General features: G+C 48.1%; 1 protein-coding gene and 1 long non-coding RNA gene across 3 annotated transcripts in view; both read left to right on the top strand.

Annotated features, from left to right (window-relative positions):
- ZBTB7C (zinc finger and BTB domain containing 7C) overlaps positions 1-22275 on the top strand; it is a 405029-nt gene that overhangs the window by 349970 nt on the left and 32784 nt on the right. The gene's annotated exons all lie outside the window — the stretch shown is intronic.
- LOC146406273 (uncharacterized) lies at positions 11115-18480 on the top strand. Its single transcript, XR_014840247.1, has 2 exons — positions 11115-11275; positions 16127-18480. It is a non-coding gene; the product is annotated as an uncharacterized LOC146406273 (long non-coding RNA).

The following is a 22275-nucleotide window of genomic DNA, read 5'->3' as shown; positions in this document are numbered from 1 at the left end:
TGTTTGACCTGAACACTTTCCCGTTCAGATGCAGGGAGGAGAAAAAGCCTAATGGATTCCTCTGCCCCTCCCCCAGAATGAGAAGCAGGCCTGGAGTTCTTGCTCTCCCAGAAGCTACTGAGGAAGCCCTCAGGTCCCATCCTGGAGGTGGGGAGGTGGGAGGTAGATAAATCAACTCAGAACTGCATGATTGGAGTTCCCGTTGTGGCGCAGCGGAAACGAATCTGACTAGGAACCATAAGGTTGTGGGTTCGATTGCTGGCCTTGCTCACTGGGTTAAGGATCCAGCATTGCTGTGAGCTATGGTGTAGGTCAAAGATACGGCTCGGATCTGGCGTTGCTGTGGCTGTGGTATAGGCCAGTAGCTGCAGCTCTGATTCTACCTGTAGCCTGGGAACTTCCATAAGCCACACCTGCGGCCCTAAAAAAATAAAACCAGAGGATCCCTTTTATGTCCCTAACACCATCCAAGAACAGGGTGCCAAGCAGAGCATAAAACCAGGTGGGCATCTGAGCAAGGACAGAAGGATTAGGTAGAAACCAAAGCGCTGTTGAGTGGGCTGTTCAACATCGGCTATCTATGGCAGCACGTACGCTGAAGAGGCTCAAATCTGTGTTTCTTAGTTATGGGTAGCACTGTGGGTGGGAGAAACAGTGCTTGAGGAAAAGCACAGAGGCTTGTATCCTGGGAAAATCATAAAAACACCTTTTTTCTCTTTTCCTTCTTCTCTGTATACTTGGAAAGATGACCTATTCTGATGCTGGCAGATATGTGAGTTTAATTAACTGGAGGGGTCCAAGGGTCGAGGAAAATTTGAGAATTCTTTTTAAAAAGGTGACAGTATGTTAATAACTATGTGACTCATCACAAAAATCTCACCAAAGGGGAAGGACTTTGGACAGCGGAAGAAGGAGGTCTCCATTCCTTGAACGAGCAGATATCTTTGACCTCGCCATTTCCCAACCCTACTTCCCCGGCTGCAGAACTCTGGGACCCGCCTGCTAAGAGGTGCTTTAATTCTGTTTTCTATGTTGGACCATATAGAGCATCACTGAGGGAGTTCCTGTTGTGGCTCAGCAGAAACAAACCCGACAAGTATTCATGAGAAAACTGGTTCGATTCCTGGCCCCGACCAGTGGGTTGAGGATCCGGCATTGCCTCAAGCTGTGGTGTAGGTCGCAGACTTGGCTCAGATCCTGAGTTGCTGTGGCTGTGGCATGGCCAACAGTTGAAGCTCCAGTTCAGCCCCTAGCCTGGGAACGTCCATATGCCTCATTCGCAGCCCTAAAAAGAGAGAGAGCATCATTGAGGAAAGGCTCTGTCTTTTCTCCCTCTCTGGGATGTTTGGGGGTGGAGGGCTAGGAAAACCAGGTTGCTCTGTCCTAGACCAAGTTCTATCTTTCCCTGACCTGAGGATTTCATGAAAACCTTCCTCTTTATACAAGGATGCAAGCTCAGGTTATCCACCCAGGGCGCTGGGATGTTCTAAACCCATGTGCTCCCTGGGTGCTCCCCGGATGCCCAGTGGCACCGATCCATTCATATGACAGACACCTCCTGTTGGAGAGCTAGAGGGCCACCAAGATATGGGAGGTCCCTGCTCCTGAGAGCTCACATTCTGGGGAGTTGAGTCACCAGGCCACTCACTGCAGGCCTAGCTGAAGTCTTAAGATGTGGGGACAGGGCCTTCATCCCAGAAGCTCAGATTTCCATTGGGAGCTGGAAGAAATGAATCCAGTAAAGAGAGTCAAGAGAAAAGGGAGGAGAGGGGATGCAACACCATCCAAGAAGAGGGTGCCAAGCAGAGCATGAGCCGGGCAGGGGCTGAACCACCCGCGCCAGCGCAGGATGGCCTGATGCTAAGGGGAGCGGGTGGGGAAGCAGGGGTGGGGACCAGCTGGCCAGCCACAGCCAGACTTAGCCCTGCAAAAAGGCAGTTGCGAGGTCTTGCTGGGTGGGGAGGGGAGGAGAGCAGCGGCTGGGGTAGGAGGAGGGGCCCTCTCCCTGTTCCCGGTCAGTGTGGGTTTAAATTCTCTGGCCCAGGAGAGCAGCCTGCTCCGAGCCTGTCTGTTCCTGCCTGCAACACGGCGCCTGTCCCAGCCCCAAGGACTCTGCTGTCCCCATTATTTCCTGCACCCCACACCCCAGCCCAAGAATAAACACCCCTTGCCCATCGCCGCCTGCCCTCCCCACCCTGGTGACTCAGGCGGGTGGCTGGGTGGCAGAGGCCCCGCTCAGCTTGGCTCTGCTCAGCTGCCTACATCTGCTGCTGATTTGCTGCTCTGAACCAGTAGCCCTTTATGTCTCTCTGTGACCTAAATTAGGGTGGGCTTTTTTTTTTTTCCCCTGGATTAAAAAAAAAAAAGTGCTACCTTTCTCCCCCTGTGGTGTGCAGATTATTATAGTGTCTGTTTGCTGAGAGAGGACAAGAAAGAACATGAACTCGGACAAGTCCAGCTTAATTGTGATGTACGGCCGCCCAAGGTCTCCTGTCCACTCTGGCCAGTTCTGAGCCAAACCAGTTTTCCATGGCCAGACTGGGCCCGGTTTCCACAGCGTTTCCTGTCAGGAAGTTCCCCCGCCCAGTATGTGCTGTTAAATAGGATCCTTTTCATTCCTTTTCCTCTTATAAACTTCCCTTTCAGATCATCCTGAAGGGAGAGTGGGGATGTGGCCGGGCAGGAGGAAGGCTCCCCTCCCCAAAGGGAGGAGGCTGGCAGGGCACTGGCCAGGGTCTAACACCTGCAGTCCAGCCCCCAGGACGAAGCATGGGATGATTTCCTCCTCTGTAAAGGGGGCACTGCCCCCGCCCCACAATGAGGGTCTTAGGTGCACCCCTTCCCCCCGTCCCCCCAGAGGAGGTAGTTGCTGGTGCAGCGGGATTTGAGGAGGAAGGGGAAGAGTACCCCATCCTAAAAATACCTCCCTCCTTCTCCCATCCTAAAAATACCTCTGCCACAAACTTCCCACGGAGAGTGAAATTCTACCTTTCCCATTTGAGTCTTTGCATGCTTGCTTGTTGCAAGCGCCCTGGGGAGGCAGTTATAAGGCTTTGCTTGCTGCCCGCATCTGTCTATTGAGTAAGGAAAGCTGGCGGCTGCCTTTCAGGACATGGGAAGGCTGTACACCACTGAGAAAGGTGAGCTGTTGCTGGGCGCTGAAGGCAGACCTGACAAACTGAAACCATTGTCCAGGGACTGGCTGAGGAGAAGGATGGGGGTGGGAGGCTGGAGATCAGCAGAGTTAACTTCTCCTGACCCTGTGCTACAGGCTTCAGAAATCATGTCAATCCTTCCATCTGTTTTGTCACGAGTACTTTTTCCCCTGTTTGGGGTATTCTTACCCATTTTACAGATGAGGGACTGGAAATTCAGAGAAGCTACGTGTCATCTGATCTCATACAGCTGGAACTAGAAATCTTGGCAGTCTGATTCTAAAGAATCAAATGCTTTCCTCATACTCCAGGCTGCCTCCAAGGGGCATCCAAGCTTCATTCATTCATTCATTCATTGTAAAATGTACCTAACATAAAATTTAGCGAGTGTGTATTCAGCAGCATCGAGTACATTCAAATGCGTACAGCTGTTACACTGTTCCTCTCCAGAACGTTTTTACTGCCCCAAACTGAATATACATAACCATTTTTTTCTTTTTTCTTTTCTTTTTTTTTTTTTTTTTTTTTTTTTTTTTTTGCTTTTTAGAACCGCACCTGTGGCATATGGAAGTTCCCAGGCTAGGGGTCAAATTGGAGCTACAGCTGCTGGCCTATACCACAGCCACAGCAACATGGGATCCGGACCGTGTCTGCGACCTATACCACAGCTCATGGCAACACCAGATCCCCGACCCACTGAGGGAGGCCAGGGATTGAACCTGCCTTCTCATGGATACTGGTCAGATTCGTTTCCGCTGAGACACAATGGGAACTCCTTCTGTAACCATTAAATAATAACTCCTCCCCTCAGCCCCTGGGAGCCACCCTCTGCTTTCTATCTCTGTGCATCTCTCTGTTTCAAGTATCTCATATAAGTAAAATCATACATTATTTGTCCTTTTGTAACTGACTTATTTCACTTAACAATGTTTTCAAGGCTCACTCATGATGTAGTATCTGAACATTATTCCTTTTAATGACTGAATAATATTCCATTGTATATTTTATATTTTATGTTTTAAAATATACAGTGGAATATTTATTTTTATTTATCTACCTATTTTTTATTTATACATCTATTGATGGATTTATTTATCTATCTATATATGTTTTATTTATCTCTCTGTTGATAGATTTTGAATTGTTTCCACTTCTTGGCTATTGTGAGTAATGCTACTATGAACATAGGTGTAAAAATATGTTGGAGTCCTTGTTTTCAATTCTTTGTGGTACCTACCCCCAAGGAGGATTGCCAGTCATATGGCAATTCTATGTTTAATTTTTCGAGGAACTGCTGTACTGTTTTCCACAGCAGCTGCAGTGTTTTGCATTCCAATCAGCAATGCATAAACTTTCCAATCTCTCCACATTCTCACCAGCACTTTCTATTTTTTTGATAGTAGCCAGCCTTATGGGTGGGACGTAGTATCTTATTGTGGTTTTGACTTGCATTTCCCTAATAATTTGTGGTATTGATCATCTTTTCATGTGCTTATTGGTCATTGGAATATTTTTGGAGAAGTATCTAGTCAAGTCTTGCTCATTTTTGAGTTGGGTTGTTTGTGGGGTTTTTTGGTTGTTGTTGAGTCATCCATGAATTTTTACTCAAAGTTACAAATCACTGGGAATTTTTCAGAGAATCTAAAGTCGTCACTGAAGTTCATAACAAGGATGCCTGGGTAAGCCGCAGTGTTTTCTGGATCTGCTAAATAGTACATGTGGTGCTTTGGTGTAAAGTGTGTTTTACTGCATTTGTAATATCTTAAAATTCATAGCTCTTGTGAAACTTTCATTCATTTATCATGTATGCATTAAGAACTTACTATGCCAGGGACTGTACTGCAGGCATTAAAAGAATGATCCCTGCCTTTAAGGATCTGGACCCTGCTGGGGAAACGTAGTTACAACACGAAATGGTGTGTGCACATGCTCTGAACCAGAAATCTTGATGTATTATCTGATGGGAATTTTTGGTGCAAGAGGCTGAGCTCTAAGATAAGCTGAGAAAGAGGAAAACCCAGGCTCAGAAGGAGCTAAAGATAGGATCAGCACAGAAACATCTGGAAAGATGAGGGTCAGGGGCTGTGTCTCTGGTCTCTAGACCACTCTTCTCATCCAAAAGCTTCCACGATAGCATGTTTGCATCCTTCCCTCCAACACGCACAGATGCCTGTCCCCCTTTACAGCTACTCTGGACTTCTAGTCTGGTGCAGACTTTTAAGGGAGCAATGGAGTATAGAAATGCAAAGTAGGACTCAGAGGGGAATCTCTGACCTCTTGGTGCTGTTTCTGGGCAGAAGATTTCCCTTCTCCAGGAGAACGCCACATGGGAAGAGGTGTGGCTCCACGCTGGGATGAGGCAGGTTCTATTCAGCTTTGCCAAGCTCTTGGATGGCCTCCGCTGGGATCAGCCTCCCTCCGCCTCTTCCACCTGCTGGACCTCTACCAGCAAGGTAGCACCCACCCTTCCTTTTCTCAGATGATACCCTCCAATGCCCGTGTCTTCGTGGCTTTCACAGCTAGAGACCAGGTACCAAGCTGCATTCAGGGGTTTGGCATACCAGGTCCTGGCAGAGATAATTCTAGAACCAAGCAGACAGGACCAACCTGGTTACCTTTCAGGATGCCAGGGCCTAAAAGTATTCCACCCAATAGACTGGAAACCCACTGCGGATTTTGTTCACTGCTATATGCCTCCCAACGCCTGGCATGTCATACATATTTAACACACATTTATTGAGTGAATAAAGGAATGTCCCTGTCTGCTTCCTTGACACTCACTTAAAGTCCCACAGACCTGGATTTGGGTCCTGGCTCTGCCATGTGCCTTGGGTAAGGCTCATCTCTGTGAGCCTCAGTTGCCTGACCTGTGAAATGGAGCAGTGATTCCAAAGCCTCATCCAGTGAAGCTTCATCAAGGGCCTTGCAGAGAGCCTGATGTACCACTTCCCTTTTCTTCCACCCCAGGGGCCAGACCTGACTTCCCTGAAGCAATTTCTCAACCAGTCACTCTCTAAGCCTTTTTTTTTTTTTTTTTTGAACTTTTTGTGGTTGCACCCATGATATGTGGAAGTTCCCAGGCTAGGGATGGAATTGGAGCTGCAGCTGCCAGCCTACACCACAGCCAGAGCAATGTGAAATCTGAACCATATCTGTAACCTACACCACAGCTCATGATAACACCGGATCCTTAACCCACTGAGCGAGGCCAGGGATTGAACCCGCATCCTCATGGATACTAGTCAGGTTTGTTACCACTGAGCCACAATGGGAAATCCTCTCTAAGCCTTTTATCTCATATTCTTTTGAATCTCCCACCTTGGCTCAAATCCTGCCCCTCATTCTTACCTTTCTCAGGGACAGTAAACACCCTCTTTCTGCTCCACTCATAGGGCGGTGGGGAGGCCTTTTTGGATAAGAGCACAGGCCTGGAATTGGAAGGAACAGGTTGCACCTACAGCTCAAAGCCTGGTTCCTGATAATAGAGCTCCCAGGAGATGGGGTCAGTGTGAGGAAGATGATGGAGCATCTGGACTTGCTTTCCTGAGCCTCCACTGACCACAGTGTGGGGATTGCTTTATCCGATGCCGTGAGTTCTCACAGCTGCTTGCTGTGTGCTGGCCCTGGGTAGACCCTGGAGGGTGGCCTGTCCTCACAGTCTGGGGACGACACGGGGGGAAAGGTAGGTGAGATACCTGGAGGGCCTGTGGCATCTTCCTGTCAAACAGTCAGAGACAGGGATGGGAGAGAAGAGTCAGGAGGATTTTCAGCAGGTGGGGATATAAGCTGGGCCCTGGAGGATGGCTTGGAGCTGACAGGACAGGGAAGGGAAGGGCCTCTTCAGATTATAGCTGGGAAAACCGGGAACAGGCAGAGGCATGCCATCCACAGAAACACCTGGACAGGTGAGCCCAGTGGTGATGAGACAATATGCTCATTTGTTCCAGTGGTGAAGCAACCAACGATGTGTGAGCACCTGTCTGTGCTATGCTCTGCACTGGGGCTGGGCATGCAAAGGTGGATGGGACACTGTGTATGCCCTCTCAGGGCGTAGGCGATCGCCCGGCGGCTACCGTGTGTTCTTGCGGCAGGGCGGGATGCAGAGCTGGTCGCCTTCTCAAGCCTGGCACCCTACTGGCCTCTCCTGCTGCAATGTCTTTGGCTTCCATCTGAGAGGGAACTATGTGCTCCAGCCCCAAAACTTGGACCACTGAATGGTAGTCTGCTAACGTGAAGAGGGCTCTGAGAGGCCATCTGTGCCCAGAGATCTCAAATTTTAGAGAGAATCTGATCTATGTGCTGGGGAGTTTGTGAAGTCTAAAGACACCAAGAGTCCACACCAGAGGCTCTGATTTGTAGGTCCTGGGTGGAACCCAGAGAATGTGCGTTTCTTTTTTCTTTCTTAGGGCAACACCTGCAGCATATGGTGTTCCCAGGCTAGGGGTCAAATTGGAGCTGCAGCTGCTGGCCTGCACCACAGCCGCAGCAACACCAAATCCAAGCCACCTCTGCAACCTACACCATAGCTTGTGGCAACGCCAGATCCTTAACCCACTGAGGGAGGCCAGGGATTGAACCTTCATCCTCATGGATACTAGTCAGGTTCTTAACCCACTGAGCCACAATGGGAACTCCCAGAGAATATGCATTTCTAATAAGCTCCAAAGTGATTCAACCACAGTTCTCAGCCTTAGCTGCCCATGCAGAGGCCCTGGGGAGTTTAAAACATTGATGATCAGGTTCCCATCCCTAGAGAGTCTGCTTAAACTGGTCTAAGCTTGGGGTCTGGACACTTGTGGTTTTAAGATCTCCTGCAGTGATGTAACCTACAGCCTGGGTTAATAACTGCAGGACTCGAGTTTGAGGACCACTAACTTATCCAACTTCCTTGAATTAGTCAGGTTTCTCCAGAGATGCAAAACCCATAGGGTATGTGTGTGCATGTGTGCGTGCATGCATGTGTGTGTGCACACACACACATACAGAGAGAGGTGGGGGAGATTTATCTTAAAGAATTAGCTCATGTAATTGTGAGAGTTGGCAAGTTCAAAAAAATCTGCGTGGTAGACCAGCAGGCTGGAGACCCGGGGTAGAGCTGATGTGCTGTTATGAGTCTGAAGGTCTGAAGCAGAAGTCCTTCCTCCTCTGAGGATCCCAGTCTCTTTTCTCTGAGAGTCTCAAACTGATTGGACGAGGCTCCTCTGGCTTATGGAGGGTCATCTGCTTTAGTCAAAATCCACATCCATTCTGTGGTCCAAGTTTTGGGACTGGAGCACCCAATTCCCTCTCAGGTGGAGGCCGATAACATCTCAGCAGGAGATGTCAATATCTAAAAAATACTTTTACAGCTACCTCTTGATTGGTGTTTGAACAAATATCTGGAAACTGTGACCTAGACAAGTTGACACATCTCAACTTAACCATACCATACCTCATTTTTCAAATAAGGGACCTAAGACCTTGAGAAATAGAACAACTCATCCAGGGCTCCATACCTCGTTCCTTCCATTGCTGTTTGATTTATCTTTGACTCACAGATTGTAAAACCATGAAGAGACCATAAAGATAAAGTCTGACTCGTTCATTTACAGGAGAAGCTTTGAGTCAAGGCGGCCGACTACCCTTTCCAGGCCATACATTTTGGCAAGGCTCAGAGCTGGGTCTTAAACCCAAGACTTCTAATGTCCAGGGGCTGCTGCCTCCCCACTTCCCAATGATAACACAGTCAGATCTTGAGGAGAAGGACCTTTTTGTGATCTGTAGGCCAGCCCTGCCTCTCTCCCCAGCCCTCAGCCTTCAGACTCGCTCTTCAAGATCTTGGGGTTGGGGGAGGAGACACTGACATTGACTCTACCTCTCAGTGGAGGGGAGAGTTAGGAGGCCTCCCAGTGGTTGCTGACACTCTGCATTTATACCCAGGACTTGCTGGTATCTACAATTTTATGGCTGCTTCAGTTTTTTTTCTATAGCTGCACCCGAGACATGTGAAAGTTCCCAGGCCAGGGACTGAATCCAAGCCGCATCTGTGACCTATGCCACAGCTGCAGCAATGCCAGATCCCTTTAACCCACTGCTCTGGGCCAGGGTTCAAACCCTGGCCTCTGCAGGGATCCAAGCCACTGCAGTCAAATTCTTAACCCACTGTGTCACAGTGGGAACTCCTGTGGCTGCTTCATTTATGCTTGAGTTTGTGGACTTAATGTGTTATCCACAGAGATGGTCTCTGCATACCTGACTCTTGCTGAGCATTAAATATGGCATGTGAAATAGAGTGTGCTTTCAATCAAAGCACATTTAGGGTGGTTGATCTTGTTAGTAGCAAGTGCCCCACACCAGCCCCCTGAGGGCTTCAGAGCACCCCCTGGGGTTTGTGCACCCTCTGATAAATGCATGTAATGTTGGCCGGAGATTGTAATCCAGACAGAGTCTAGATGAAGCAGGATGTGGGCAAATGGAGGACTCCAGAGACAGGGTGGAACACCAGGGCTGGCAGAGCCAATCTTGGCACTGGGCCATGTCCCAGGGACACCCCCCCACACCCCGTAATAATTGTAGGGGCTCAGAAGGTGCAAGCCAAAGGTTCAGCTGGCCAGGAGATAATGCCGGGCTGGCAGATGGAGAGAATGGACATTACATGCTAGAGACAGACCTCCAATGGCACAGCTGCCTCCCGTGGGAAGCTTCCATGGGCTGCCTGCTGGAGCTGGATCCAGGCACTGGTTGCAGAGAGAGGGAGGGGACAGGGGACACAGCTGGCAAGTCCTGATGCTGAGCTAACTCATGGGCTTGGGGACGGGATGGTGCAGTTAGAAGATAGGCTTCCCTCCTCTGCCCTCCTCATCTGATGTTGGAAAACAGGTGACCTTGAAATAGACCACTTCTCTGAGAGCTCTGGGTGAGAAGATGTGAGCTTTAGTAGAAGAGGTCCCAGGCTGGGAGCCACCTGTGTGACCTCAGGGAGGCCAGTTTGAGCCAAAGCCAGGCAGGAGGTCAGGCCTCCAGCCTCTATCCAAGAGGGCTCTGTCTTCTGTTCCTGAGAAGGGCAGCCAGCAACCCTTCAAGACCCCTCATACCTCTGTAGGCCATAACAGTAGCATTTCTCAGAGTTCCCTTTGTGACTCAGCAAGTGAAGAACCTGACTAGGATCCATGAGGATGTGGGTTCGATCCCTGGCCTGGCCCAGTGGGTTATGGATCCAGCGTTGCCGCGAGCTGTGGTGTAGGCCGGCAGCTGCAGCTCTGACTCAACCCCTAGTCTGGGAGGCTCCATATGCTGTGGGCGTGGCAGAAGGGATGGAAGGAATGGAGGGAGAGAAGAAGGAAAGGAAGGAAGGAAGGAAGCAAGGGAAAATAGCATTTCTCTATGGATTCCAGGACTAAGAACATTTGTAAAGCACAGCTCCATGCCAGTGTTCCTTTCCAGGGTCCTCATCATACCAGTTCTGCAGGACATTAAAGGTGGTCAGCAAAGCAGAAAGGTTGGACGGGTTTGGGAAAGGCAGAGTTAAATGAGTTTCGTTCATATGGGCTTTCTCAGAGCAGGGACGGGGGGTGATGACTATTGTGAATCTTGAACAGGACTCTGGTGTTCATGTTCCTAAACATTTGTGTCATCCTCATAGTTCATAATGGCAAATAAGAGACAAGAACCCCTGCTGCTGCTGGCTGGCACATGTTTGAGATTCAAAGTCCTGGCAAGTTTCCAAGCTGGGCCTGGGTTAAGCACCCAGGAGCCCGCTACCAGCAGGAGGTTGAGTCCCGCTCCCCACCAGGGCTTTTGCCGTGGGGGCCTTTCCCAAACCCCAAAGGCATGTCAGATCTTGGCAGCTGATATCTTTGACCAGGGAGTCCTTTTAAGGAATAGAGGAGGGAGGATGCTTGGGGTGGGGGGTTCAGAAAGTGGGATGGATTGGGAGTTTGGGATTAGTAGATGCAAATTTTTCTTTTCTTTTCTTTCTTTCTTTCTTTCTTTTTTTTTTTTTTTTTCTTTTTAGGGCCACATTTGCAGCATATAGAGGTTCCCAGGCTAGGGGTCTAATCGGAGCTGTAGCTGCCGGCCTACACCACAGCCACAGCAATGCCAGATCTGAGCCACGTCTGTGACCTACACCACAGCTCACAGTAATGCTGGATCCTCAACCCACTGAGTGAGGCCAGGGATTGAACCCACAACCTCATGGTTCCTAGTCAGATTCGTTTCTGCTGAGCCACGATGGGAACTCCCAAACTATTCCGTTTAGAATGGATGAACCATAAGGTCCTACTCTACATCCAATCTCTTGGGGTGGAACATGATGGAAGATAGTATGAGAAAGATATACATGTATGTATGACTGGGTCACAACACTGTAAATGGACACAACACTGTAAATCATCTATACTTTTAAAAAAAGAACAGAAAAAAATAGAACTCTCGAGGAGCCAGCATGATGAGCACCTGTGGGCGTTGCTGCTCTAGAAACTGAGCTGTCGCCCACCCTTCTCTCTAGAGCTCCCACTCCAGTTCATTCCCTCTCCTGAAGTCTTCCCCCCCCGGCCCCCCACCACCACCTTCATCTCCCTTCCTTTCCCTGTCTCTATCATCATTCTGCCCCTTCCCACACCTCCCATGGCCAGTGGTGTGGACAGTAGGCCCGAGGCCCAAGAGGCAGGTGCCCTAGATCTTCAGGGGGGGCAAGCAGTTCACAAATGCTCCTCTCAGGCTAATCCAGAAATCCTTGAAAACTGTGGGTGTAGGGTAAAAATGGCTTTGGGGGCTCCCACCAACAGAGTTCCTTATTAAAGTCTCCCCTGATGGGAATTCCCAGTGGTGGGAACAGCCAGCTGGGTCACATCATTTCAGGTGGGAGAAGAGAGGAATGTTGGGGTGTTTAGCACTCAGTGAGGTACCCTCCAATTACCCCATCCAGCAGCCACCCACATGTGGGGCCAACCCTGCTCCTGCTTCCCAGGGGATTGGGGCCACCCAATTGCTCAAACTCTTAAGAGAATTATCCAACCCTGTGTTGACAGTGACTCAGAAAGCCCTGCTGAAGAGGACTGGGTTGCCAGAGATAAACATCATGATTGTCATCATCCTTATTTTTCTTTTATTTTTAGGGCAGCCCCTGCAGCATATGGAGGTTCTCAGGCTAAGGGTCAAATCAGAGTTGCAGCTGCCAGCCTATGCCACAGACACAGCCACTCGGAATCTGAGCCACATCTTCAACCCTATGCTGCAGCTTGCAACAATGCAGGATCCTTAACCCACTGAGCGAGGCCAGGGATCAAACCCACATCCTCATGGATACTAGTTGGGTTCTTAACCTCCTGAGCCACAACAGGAACTCCCTGTCATCATCCTTATTAATGAACATTTAAGAACCTACCACTCACAACAAGATAACCTGAAAGTTCTGAGTTGGGTGCAAAAAAAAAGAAAAAAGAAAAGAAAAAAAACTGTTTGACATGATTATACCCTGGACGCTCTTACTTTGCAGTTCTCTAGGCTACAGTTTTCTCAAAATCTACAAAATGAGGGCATTAAACCAGGGAGTCCCCACAGCCCCATGTAACTCTAAATCCATCTCTGCCCAGTGGGCATATGCATACAACCAGGACCATACCTGGCCACGGCGAATGGCCGTTCCCTTTTTTATATGGTCCGTATTGCCCACTCTCTCTCTTTCTCTCCTTTCTCCACACCTCCCTCATCCCTGCCTTCCTTGGCTTCCTTTCTCACTGTCTCAGTTTTATTCACGTGCCCTCCCTCTTTTCCTCTGGTCTCTATCACATCCGTCTCCCCCGATTCTGCCCCTCCCCGCCCTGTTGGAGCCCAGAGGCAGAGGGCAGTCCCCTCTCCCATAAATCAGAAAGCTCTCCAGGATTGAGCAATCCATGAGGACAACAGGAATTGTTTCTCCATGCTGACTGGGGCAGGGCAACACCTCCAGGGTGTGGGCTGGGGCCCTGAGACCTGCGCTGTGTGTCTGGTGAGCTGGGTCATGTGATGAGGAAAGGCAGCGGAGGTGGGAGGTTTATACAGGAAGGTGGAGATAGTCTAGGTGACCAGCCATCCCGCTTTGCCCAGGCCGAGGGGTTCCCAGAAGGTGGGACTTTCAGGGCTTAAACCAGGAAAGTCCTGGGAAAACCAAGATGAGCTCGTCTCACCTTGGGCTTTAAGGGGTGGAAAGCAGGGAGGGTAGACTTTGGGGTGAGAATGGTGTGGTATAAATCTTTCTGCGGTGATGGCTGGTGCAGTCACTGACTTCTCCCGCCCGCAGTGGAGAGCTGAGCATGGGGAGGCAAAACAAGGATGCCCCACAGCAGCAGCTGTGATTTCCCATGCCAGCACGAGCATCCTGGCATGCCGTAACTAGTCAGACGAGTCTTTTTCCCTCTCTAAGCCTCAGCATCCTTAGCTATAAAAGGTCCTGTCCAGCGCTGACATCCTCGGAGACTTCTTCATCTATATGCAAAATTCCCAGCTCCTTCCACTATTATCCCAGCTGTCACCTATGGGATGCTCTCAAAAGGAGCCCGTAGAATGGATCAGACCACTGACTCGCTGCATGTCCTAGCTCCGTCTCCTCATAGGAAGATCGGGGTAGAAATAACCAGCTCGCAGGGTTTTTGTACGGATTAAATGAGGCAATAGAAGTACCAGAGCCCACCCATTATCTGGCACATAGTAGATGCTCAGGAAGTGGTCCATGAAACTAAAACTGTTCCCATGTATCTGACATGCTCAGGGCTCAGGGGGTTTGTGAGTCTGACAGGATATGGATGTTTAGCACGGAAGTGACATCAAGGACCAGTGTGGAATCCAGTGTGACAGTGCTTGCAGCTGACCCAGGTCCTCCCGGGAGAGGAGGGGAGGGAACTCCTCTCCTCTTCCAGGGATTTGAACCTCCTCAGAGGCAGATGACTAGATGCTCCCCTCACCTCTCCAACTGAACACTCAGGAACTGAAAACAGTGTCCTGAGTTCCTGTTGTGGTTCAGCGGGTTAAGAACCCAACATGGTGTCCGTGAGGATGCAGGTTTGATCCCTGGCCTTGCTCAGTGGGTTAAGGACCTGGCATTGCTGTGAGCTGTGGTGTAGGTCACAGACGCGGCTCAGACCCCATGTTGCTGTGACTGTGGCGTAGGCCAGTAGCTGCAGCTCTGATTTGATCCCTAGCCTGGGAACTTCCATGTGCTGCATGTGCAGCCATTAAAAAGGGAAAAAAAAGTTTTAAAAATGGCGTATCACAGTGGCTATGCTTGTTATGTTTTGAGGTTGTAGCCATTGGGAAGTATTATTGGGCTGAAGGTTTTTAGAGGAAAAATATTTATGCCAATTCATAAACTGTTTAATCAGAAGAAATAAAATGCTCCCATTTTTTCCTTGGGAGATGGAACCCATACACATTTTCTGGTTTAGCATTTTGCTCTCCTTGACTCTATAAAAGCACAGGTGCACAGCATGTGGCTGGGGCAGGTTGCTAGAAGGCAAAAGCATACCCAGCATTTGCTGCTTCCTCGGGGCTTTGTTATTCTTTATTACTTATGCTCCCAAGTCATTTCCTCCTCAGGAAAGTCAGGATGATACTGACCACTTCAGGGTAACTAGGCCCACCTGTGCTCAGTGGATCACTCAACAAACATGCCAACTGCCTGCTGGTGTGAAGCTCTGTGCTCCATCCTGGGCTGGGAATAGGGGAATAAACCATTCTTACTGTCAATAAACTTATATTTGGTCCTTCGAAAAAATGAGGCTTTTTTTTTTTTTTTTTTTTTTTGAAGCTCAAAACATTTCATGGACTTCTGCGTAGCTGTACCTGGCTCATAGGATTCAGTAAGGTTTTTCCATGCCTAAAATGTTTGCTCAGGGAGTTGGGGGTTCTTATGATTTGAAGACCCTCCCCCGCCCACCCTCATCTCCAACAGCCCAAGGGCCTTAATGAGCATTCAGATCTATTGGAGGGAGGCTAAGACTATTGGAGGCTCCAACTATGTTCAGACTATTAGAGGCTCAGACTGCTGGAGGCTTAGACTACTGGAGGCTTGGACTATTGGAGGCTCAGACCACTGGAGGCTCCAAATGTTGGAGGCTCTGACTCTTGGAGATTCCGACTATCAGAAGCTCAGACTGTTGGAGGCTCAAACTATTGGAGGAGACAAGAGCATCCCTGACAAAGGAAAGGAGGAGGCCCCAAGCTCCAAGGTGGGAAGGTATAGGTGGCAGCATCCAGTTGCAGATCATGGTGAACGCTGGAGCAAAGGAAAAAAAGAAGGAAGGACACTTTCCTGGGGGATATAAAAAATCCAGCTTTTGGAGTTCCCATTGTGGTACAGTGGAAACGAATCCTACTAGTATCCATGAGGGTGCGGGTTCCATCCCTGGCCTCGCTCAGTGGGTTAAGGATTGGCGTTGGCGTGAGCTGTGGTGTAGGTTGCAGATCTTGCTCAGATCCCTCTTTGCTGTGGCTGTGGCATAGGCCAGCAGCTGCAGCTCTGATTCGACCCCTAGCCTCGGAACTTCCATATGCCAAGGGTGCTACTAAAAAAAAAAAAAAAAAAAAAAAAAAAAAAAAAAAGGCAAAACAAAACAAAAAAAACCAACAAAAAACAATCCAGCTTTTGTCTCATCCTCCTATTTGTCTGTTTTAAGGAGCCGTCCTTACTCCCCTTCTTTCTGATGAGCTTTGCATCAGGTTACACATCGTTCCTTTTACAATTTTAATTACTGAAGCTTTGTACATCTGCTATAGCCATTTCCAAGGTGTCCTGCCTCCATCAGGGCATGGAAAGTCCCTTGGTCTATAGAGGCCAGAGCAGGGTCTCACTCCTGTCTTTACCTCTGTCCAATCCCACATCAGCCCCAGGATGCCATGGATGCTTTGTTCATGCCTTTCAAGAATCTGGGCTTGGAGTTCCCGTCGTGGCTTAGTGGTTAACAAATCTGACTAGGAACCATGAGGTTGTGGGTTCGATCCCTGGCCTCGCTCAGTGGGTTAAGCATCCGGCGTTGCCATGAGCTGTGGTGTAGGTCGCAGACGCGGCTCGGATCCCGAGTTGCTGTGGCTCTGGCGTAGGCTGGCAGCTACAGCTCCGATTCGACCCCTGGCCTGGGAACCTCCATATGCTGCGGGAGCAGCCCCAGAAAAGGCAAAAAGACAAAAAATAAAACAAAATAAAATAAAAAAGAATCTGGGCTTGGAGACTAGGACATTCTTCTCTCCATTTTTGGCCCCTCTCACCCCTTGGGTTATAGAGATCCCTGACACTCCAATGCTCATCCTACAGCACCCACTGTGGTCTCTCTACCCCTATCCTGACCCCCACCCTCAGTGACTCACATCCCACAGTTACTTCTCCTCCTCTCCCCGAGGTCAATCACGGTCACACCCACTTCCAGTTGCATCTCTCTGAGTTCAGGGATGGGAGAGTGGGAAGAAAGGGGAGAAGGAGAGCAGGCATCTAATTCAGGAAGGCTTCCTAGAGGAGGTGATGCCTGGGTCAAGTCTTAAAGGATGAGCAAGAATTAGCCTGCTAGAGGTAGGATAGGGCGAGGACGTTGGCAGGCAGCCTAGTGAGCTTCAGCAGGGGGCGCAGAGCAGTGAGGCTGAGGTGGTAGAGGTGGATATGCTGGGAATGCCCTCCGTTTGTTGAAGGCAGACAGGAAGGCAGAGGCAAGGTAGTCAGGGGCCATGTGGTGGGCACAGTGTATGTACTGGGAGCCAGGGGTGAAAACAAATTCACTTCTGAACAAACAGCAGCAGGAATGGAGGGGAGGGCACAGGTGAGAAAGATGGTGCAGTGACAGTGCACTGATGTCAGGAGCAGGAAGTCTGGGACCTGGACCACCGATAATGGTGGCAGGAGGCAGAGGGCAGCACCCAGTCCCCACTCAGTGGGCTCCCAACTTTTCCTTCTTCCAGGGAACTGTAGCCTATTTGTTTGTTCCTTCTCTGGCACCCCCCACCCCTCTTCCCCCACTGGCACAGACTCCCCAGAAAAGCTAAAAATTCATCTCATCTGACCCAAATCAGAGGGTGGAGGAGCTGGGACTTTATTACACGCTGGTTAAAACGGGTCTTGTGGGAGAGGATGGGCTCCGTTATAATTGTATCTTTGGTCACCTCCACCCACCCGGCCAAAAAAACTGGTGGGGCTGCCTCTGTTTAGACACCGCTTTACAAGAGAGCTCCCCGCCTCCCTTCAAGGTTTTTGGATTCGTTTTGAAAAATCAGCCCGCTGGCCTGGGAAAGAGAAGGGAGGAGGGAGGGGGTGAAGGAAGGGTCTTGTTCCTCCCACCCAGCTGCCTGTAGGGAAAACAGCCTGGGCGGGTTTGGAGATGTCTCTGGGGACAGGTCACAGGCAGCTCAGGAGAGACTTGTAGGGGGAGGGGGACTGTTTGAGAAGCAGCAGCTCCCTTGGCATATTTCTCCTTAGGATTCTTCAACTTCTAGATTGTTCCTTGGGCTTAAGCATACCATCTATTTAGATTGAACCTCAGAAAGTGGGGGCTGTCACTCCAGCTTGGAAAGAAATATTTTTGGAAAGGGTGTGGAGCCAGCATTCAGAGTCATTAGTAAGAAGCAACAGCCCTTTCCAGGCCCTTCTCCCACTCTGTCCCTCTGGGAGACCCCAGGAGGGTGAATCATGACTAACTCACCATGGAACATTTGGTAATGCTCACGCATGGATGCTCTAGTATGGACTAGCTATAGGTCTCAGCTGGTGGGTTTGCAGTTCTTCTGTGTGAGATGTTTGCATGCTTCTATTATAAGGCTATTAGCCAAGCAGGAAACACGGTGTGTTTGAGTGCTGTTGTCTTTCTGTTACTCTCCTTCTCTTCACAAATATTAAGCCAGAAAATGATTGTGGATCATGTTCTGTTCCCAGCCCTCCACTAGGCACAATGGGAGATACAGAGGAATTGAAACCACACATATTTCTTCTCTTCTTGGGGAAACAAGATTACACACGTGAAAAGCTAGGCAAGACAGTAAATGGGCAAGGGTGAAGAGATAAAGTCCTTACACCTAAAGAGGTTGAGAGAAATGTGCATCAGTCAGCTATTGCTGAATAACAAGAATGTCCCCAAGGAGTTCCTGTTGTGGTTCAGCAGAAATGAATCTGACTAGTACCCATGAGGAGGAAGGTTTGATCCCTGGCCTCAATCAGTGGGTTAAGGATCCAGCGTTGCCATGAGCTGTGGTGTAGGTTGCAGACGCAGCTTGGATCTGGCATTGTTTTGACTATGGCGTAGGCCAGTGGCTATGGCTCTGATTCAACCCCTAGCCTGGGAACTTCCATATGCCTCAGGTGTGGCCCTAAAAAATGGCAAAAATAAATAAATAAATAAAAGAATGCCCCCAAACTTTAGCATCCTCAAACAACACTAAACATTTATTATCCTTGTGATTTTTGTAGTCTGAAATTCAGGAGCAGCTTAGATAGGAAGTTCTGGCTCAGGATTTCCTGTGAGGCTTCCGTTGAGATATTGACTGACTGGGGTCATCTTAAGGCCTGATTAGGACTGAAAGACCTGCTTCCAAGATGGCTCACTCGGTAGCCAGCAATTTGGTGCTGATTTTGGTTGAGGTGTCGGTTCCTCCCCATTTGGAGCTCTCTACAGACTCTTTCTGTATCTCCCAACAGGACGACAGACTTCCACCAGAGCAAGAGTTCCTGGAGAAAGCAAGGCAAAAGTGTCTCTTATAACCTAGCTTTGGGCATCTCCCAGCATCACTTCCCCGTATGCTGTGGTCACCCAGACAACCCTGATACAGTGTGGAAGGGAATTCACAAGATGTGAATACCAGAAGGGAGGATCACTGGGGGCCATCCTGGAGCCTGGCTGACACAAGGTGCAACATCACCTTGGGTTAGAGGGGGTGGGTGTTAGGGAAGAGACTCAAGCACAAAATTAAAGAGACCAGGATGACAAGAGAGGTGGGCCTGGAGGTGTGGCAGGTTAGAGCAGTGGGCACAGAGGCTGAAATGAGCATGGTATGTTTGGAAGACAGAGCACAGACCAGCTTTAAAGAGAGATTCCAGGTCGGAAAGCACTAGGAATTAAGGTGAAGACCAGACTATGGAGGACCATGATGGGCAAACTGGAATGGTGGGCTCCCCTAGAGGGAGTCATCCAAAGTTCTGCAGTAAAGACATGAAGAAATGACTGGAAGTTACCATTGTGGCTCAGTGGGTTAAGAACCTGACATAGTGTCTGTGAGGATGCATGTTTGATCCCTGGCCTTGCTCAGTGGATTAAGGATTTGGCGTTACCACAAGTTGCAGCATAGGTCACAGATCTGATGTTGCCACGGCTGTGGTGTAGACCGCAGCTGCAGCTCTGATTTGACTCCTAGCCTAGGAACTTCCATATGCCCAGGGAAGGCCTTAAAAAAAAAAAGAAAAGGAAAGGGAAAAAAAAAAAGAAAGAAATGATCTGGACCAGGTAGGGAGGCTCAGCCTCTTACTATGTGGGCACCTTAAATGGGTCACTTCAGTCCTTTAGAGCTCAGTAACTGCATCTGTAAATTGGGCATCACGAATGAGTTAATACATGTGAAATAGGTGTTGACTGGAAAGCAGTCAGGTTTCACTTGTGAAGATCATCATTTGCAACCAGACCCTTCCAGGATTCTTGAAGTTCAGACGGTGCCAAAATAACTTCTTGGCTCCTCTTCCAGGTATTCTCTGCGGCTATATGATAAACGTGGGACTAACCAATGGTCTCCTGAGGCTGAAATCGTGTGCTCATCTACTATTGAAATACCCAGCTCCCATGCATAGCCCGCCTTCCTAGCTACAGGAATGTTGCTATACCATAGGCAGGGTCTGGTCAGAACACGAACCACTCCTGGTATCCTCGGTGGTACCTACAGGGCTTGATGGCAGACAAAGCCTGTTCTTATCCAGTCCTCATCTGATCCTTACAACCACCCTATGAGATAGACAGCTCAGTATCATTAACTCTATTTTACAGACAGAAAAACTGAGGTAAAGTAGCTGAAAGGCCCCAGAACAAATCAGTAGTGATCAGACATTGAGAGAGAGAGAGAGAGAAAGAAAGAGAGAGAGAGAGAGAGAACGAAAGAAAGAACGAAAGAAAGAAAGAACGAACGAAAGAAAGAAAGAAAGAAAGAAAGTCAGGAAGGAAGGAAGGAAAGAAAGAAATCCCAGAGTTTGGAAGGCTTGTGAAAGAGGGGAGAAAATTCAATCATTCAACATTTTTAATAGTAATGGCTTTAAAATTCAAATATCACCAAAGAACACATTTAGGAAAATAAATTACCTTCTACCCCATACTGGCAGTTCTCTGATACCATCTCAAAAAGAACTGGTACCCAGTTTTTAGTGTATCTTTCCAAGGATAGCCTGTGCATCTACCAAGAACTTGTGCACATGGTTATCTTTTTCTTTCCAAATATGGTAACAAAACCATGCACTATGTAGCCTGCCTTGCAGTTAAATCTTAGAAGTGTTCTCCACATATCCATATATGGATATGCTTTGTTCTTTTTAATGGTTGCGTAGTACTCCGTGGTGCATCCAGCGAGTCCTCCATTGATAAACATAGTCTTTGGCTATAGAAACAATGCTGTAGAGATGATCTGTTTACCTATGTTGGGTACAAGTGATACTGAAACTGTAAGAAAAATATCTATAAGGGAAATTTCTAAATCATCGGAGTTAAAATCTCTTTCTACTTAATCTTTATGTCTTTAATGCTGTGTGATGCTGAGCATTTTCACGTATTTAAAGCCATTTGTATGTCTTTTTCTATGATCTCATGTTTTTTTGTAAGCTAAAACAGTTTTTGCAATTTTCTAGCAAGTTATAGGTCTTTCCCTGATTTCATATAAGCTCTCTCTATAAAGGGAATTAATCCTTCCTCTTAAGTCTTACAAATGTTTCCCCCAACCTATCTGTGTCTTACTTAGAAGAGCGTTTCCCTTTGAGATTATAAAAAAATTCTCCAAATTTTTTCATAATTCTTTTCTTTTTAACTTTTAAATCTTTGCTGTACCTATCATTGAATTGGGTGTAAGGAGTCAGGAAGGGATCCAAATTTTGTTTTATTTTGTTTTCTACATGATTGGCCAATTGTCCCAGTATCATTTATTGAAAAATCCGTCTTAAAATCAAAATCTTGCCTTTATTATTTACTGGATTCAAATGTATATAAATTTGAGTCTATTTATGGACTGCCCATGACATTTTATTGATCTCTCTGTTCATGATCCAATACCAACTTTTTTGTTTTTATGGCTTTATAATATGTTTTCATATCTGCTAAAGCTGGTCCTCTCGTTCCCATTCGTCATTGTTTCAAAAATCTCTTGGCGCTTCTTAAGCCCTTATTTTTCTGTATGAACTCTAGAGTCAGCTTATCTAATTTCAAAAGAAATTCTGGTTGATATTTTTATTGGGACCATATTGCATTTATTGAATTATTTAAGGGGGGAACTGGCACATTTACAGTATTATGGTTCCCTTACATTCCATTTAAGTCTTTTTAAAGAGTGCTTCAGTCATGTTTTAAAACTTTCTTTGTATGAATCTCGCACATTTCTTATGAGCTTATTCCTAGGTGTTATATCTATTTTCGTTGCCAAGTAAGTGGGATCCTCTAATATACTTTGAACTTGTCCATTGTTTGTACAGGAATGTCTCCAAACATAGCCTCTGCAAATAATGATGGTTTTTCGCCAACTCTTTTCTAATTCTTTAACCTTGTGTTGCTGCAACATTTTTGATCTTGAGACTTCAAAGGAGGACCAGGCTTCCTAGGTACTAGAAAATGTCTAAGCCCGTTCTAGCTCATCAGTACATCAACCAGGCTTTTGGGGGCTGGGGAGTGGGGGAGTCTTGTCCTTTGAGCATATTTTCACTGTAATTTATGACAATCTGGAGACAAAAACTCTTAGTGCAAATGGATAGTGAGTGATGGTTGTTGAGGCAGAGTGGGATGGGAGGGTGGTAGTTACTTTGTAAGGTGCTAATGGGCAAAGCACCCTCCCCAGAGGCTATGAAAGTGTCCTGTCCTTGGTGCTGGCCACTGTGGCTGGGGGCAGATATGGCAGAGGGAAGGCAGGCTCCTGTCCCCTCAGATGCTCACTGGAGAAACCAAACCTACAGGGG

Source organism: Sus scrofa, chromosome 1 (assembly GCF_054392235.1).
Source record: "Sus scrofa isolate SSC_HxYL_T2T_F1_AM1 chromosome 1, Sscrofa_HxYL_maternal_Yorkshire_Landrace_v2.0, whole genome shotgun sequence".
NCBI classification, from domain to species: Eukaryota; Metazoa; Chordata; class Mammalia; order Artiodactyla; family Suidae; genus Sus; species Sus scrofa.
This window is presented reverse-complemented; position numbering and strand designations above follow the sequence as displayed.